Below are 3,574 nucleotides of genomic sequence, written 5' to 3'. Positions count from 1 at the left end.
ATGGGAGAGAGAAAGAGAGGAACGAATTCGTTTTGGGGGAAGTCACTTCATAATGCAATGAGGACAATTTGACTGGGAAGAATGAAATGATATAGTCGAGTCGGTAGAGGGAGATAGCGACTAAACGCCCGACTGACTGTTTAGTCGTTTTGGCGGAGAAACTGCGTGAAGAAGCCAAAAGTCAGTAACACTAAACCTACCACGAGGGGTCAAATGACCCGTTTTTCAACTTTTAGTCAAAATTTTCTTGTAAATTACATTGTCACAACATCATTTGACTACACTACTTTTCCTCAAACATAAATCGAATGTATTTTTCAGTGTTTACTCCTCTCTTGTTATTTTTTTAAATGAGAAATATATGTAATCTGCCCTAACTATCGCAACGGGTCATTTGACCCTTGCAAACATTCATATGGTATCAGAAAGATTGGTATGTGTGGTTGAGATACAAAACCATTGCATTACACATTTGTGCTATTGCTTTATATATTTGGTTGTATTTGTGAATGTATAGTGAATGATCAGATTTAATTGTATGGCGGACTATCCAAGCGAGCTAACATTAACCATTCCAAGCTACAGTGCTATTTCGCGTGTCAAAAATTGTAATTTAAATATTTTACTAATAATTATTATCCCAAAATGTCGAAATATATAGGAGACATATGATATGCCACGTTTTCAACAAAACTCAACAAATCGAGTCGTTGTTCACTAAACTATTCATAAAGGGTCACTTGACCCACTGTGGTAGGAATAGATGTACATGGAACATCAGTAGGTTTAGTGTTAATAACTGACTACGGTTATAATCAGTCAGATAGTCAGCTGACTATCCTCAGTTGACTATGACTATGCAGAGCCCTGCTCTCCAGCGTACGTATATCACCCATGGTCACGTATAAAATAATCATGGCAGCGGTGGGATTCGAACCCACGCCACCGAAGTGACTGGTGCCTTAAACCAGCGCCTTAGACCGCTCGGCCACGCTACCTCTTAGTAGGTAAATGAATTAGCAGGAACGTTTCATTGTCCTAATATTCAGCATCTAAAGCCTAGTTTTCACCAGCTGGAAATCACTCGATAATCTAGAAAATATACTGCTCGTTTCATTTCCATGAAAATAAATCACATAAGCAAATTTACGAAAATGAACCATGTAAACATCCACTATCGTGTGATATCGTGCTGATGTGGACGCACCCTAACGATGCACTAACAAACATTGCACTTGTAGTGTCCCCCATTTGCACTCGACAATTTCACGCTACACTCTATAATCAGACCTGGTTAGCATGGATTATATCTTTGTTTTTCTCTCTATCTCTAAATGCCAATTAATCCTGGCAAGCAGTGGGAATTACTCAGCTCTCGCCACGGATCGCGTGTTTTTGGGGTGGGGAATGTGATTATCACCCGAGCACGGAAGCGCTAAAATCGCTGCCCGCACAGATTAGGTGCTAAATTATACACTAAATTACATACAAAGATTGTCTATGATTAAAACCAATCTTTCGCCTTCCCTGTTGGATCAGAACCGAGAAGTGCTGGGCTTTGGTTCCGTCGGTGCAAGAACCCAAGCACTCTCGCGATTCCAGCCACCATCACCACCATCGGGATAAGAATAATTAAACCACTTGAGTGACTTAATTCTAGCTCACTGTTGCATCATTTTTCCCCATCCTGTCCTGGTGGCGTTCGACGAAACTTGTTTACTAATCTCTCACGGGTTCCCGGCACCGATGTAGGAATGAATACTTGAGTTTGCATGTTAAATTTAGCAACAATGTGTAAGTCACCAATAGTTGCAGCGGTGTTGCTCGACGATACATATTTATAATTCCCGAGCCCTAGCAGAAGCACGTGTCGGAACGCTGAGAATTACTCGTGTACGTTCACGGTACACTTCCTCCCGGTGTGGTTTGCACGGGAAGGCAATCCAGGAAATGCTAGATGCTAGAGCCCTCACACACCCGGAACGTACCAATTTGGTGGCAGTTGGAAAATGTTCCCGCACACCTTCCCCATTGCGGTCCGCGTGTTTCGACAGCCCAACAGAACCCAACAGAACAGATTACACTCTTTGGCATGAAACCGGCTGGCAACGAAAGTACAGTCAGTGGCCCTAGCGAAGGTGTTATATAATATTCAAATCCGATACTTTGCCGTGGTTTCTCTAAATCTGATTAAATTTACATAAACTTCAGTTCGTTCCGGGACTAGAGCTGTACCAGTTGTGTGTTGTGTGGCAGCGGCAAAACACCTAATCAAGCTTTATTTCCCCCCTGACTGAAGGCGCAGGGCACGAATAAAGTTGGATCGTTACCGAAGCGACTTACTAGCTAATTCATTAGCTATGTATTTTAATGAATTTATTTCTTTTATTCAATTTATTAAAGGAAGGCTATTGCAAGATAAATCTCTACATGAAACGACGATTTTGATTTTTTTTTAGATTTAGATTAGTAGTTTAAAATTAAATATAAGATCAGGATTAGCGAAGTGATCATATTGAGAAGCCTGCATAAGTAGTAGTACAGGGAAACTTCAATATGACGTACAATTCAACTGAAACTTTGTGCGTTGTATCGAAGCGTTGAAAAAAATTAAGAAATATTTTGCTACTGATAGCAAAATTTAGAATTTTAATTATTATAACTTTAAAATTAAAATTTAAACTTAAAACTATCGTATTGATTAATTATATCCAGACGTGTGATTGCTTTTGCAATACTCCTCGGCTCTTCTTGCAATACGGACAATGGCGAATCGTCTTCATCATCATCCATTTTTCAGGTTTCCTGGATGTCAGACTCTAGCATTACCTCTTAAGCTTGTGCAATCTAGAAAATCGTGTCTTCGATATTGATATTCTCCATATTATCATGAAAATATTCACCTCTTCCCAGAATCTCGTTAGTCATGACCTTTCTGTATAAACCTTCACCTTCTCTATTATATGCTGGTTCATCCGTTGGATCCTAGAGGTGGTGTTGGGAACTTACAAAACATAGCTCTATCACTCGTTAGTACACCCAAACTAGCGTTGGCAGAAAACATGTCATCCTTGGTAGAAAAGATGCCATTTCCTGTGCATGAGAGTCAAATGCGCAAATAATGAGCTATTTTAAAAGCTTAAAAATGGTTTGTATGTATGCGAGCAGACATCTCTTTCTGTTTTCTTTTCTCTTTTCATTTGGGATTGTGCAAAAAAAAAAAAGTTCATACGACGTCAATGGGGATCGAACCAAGGCCGGCTGGAATGCAAAGTTACTTTACACGACCACGCTATCCATATAGCTGCCAGCGCTATTATAAAGGAGCGTGATAATATTACACCTCATCGATAAAATGAAGTTGGAAGGTGTTCTCTAAGACGATAAAGAAGAACATGAACGAGAATATATTTTTCTCTGCCTGGGCCGGGTATTCCTCTTCCTCTTCCTCTTTCTCTTTCTCTTTCTCTTTCTCTTTCTCTTTCTCTTTTCTCTTTCTCTTTCCTCTTTCTCTTTCTCTTTCTCTTTCTCTTCTCTTCTCTTTCTCTTTCTCTTTCCTCTTTCTCTTTCTCTT

The 3,574-nt window shown here is 39.8% G+C and overlaps 1 non-coding gene across 1 annotated transcript; it reads right to left on the bottom strand.

Annotated features, from left to right (window-relative positions):
- Positions 1–916: 916 nt before the first annotated feature.
- Positions 917–998, bottom strand: Trnal-aag (transfer RNA leucine (anticodon AAG)). The gene has a single exon. It is a non-coding gene; the product is annotated as a tRNA-Leu (tRNA).
- Between the last annotated feature and the right edge of the window lie 2,576 nt (positions 999–3,574).

This window comes from Toxorhynchites rutilus, chromosome 2, assembly GCF_029784135.1.
Source record: "Toxorhynchites rutilus septentrionalis strain SRP chromosome 2, ASM2978413v1, whole genome shotgun sequence".
NCBI lineage: Eukaryota > Metazoa > Arthropoda > Insecta > Diptera > Culicidae > Toxorhynchites > Toxorhynchites rutilus.
Note: the sequence above shows the minus strand (reverse complement) of the source record. Positions and strands in the feature narration are given on the sequence as shown.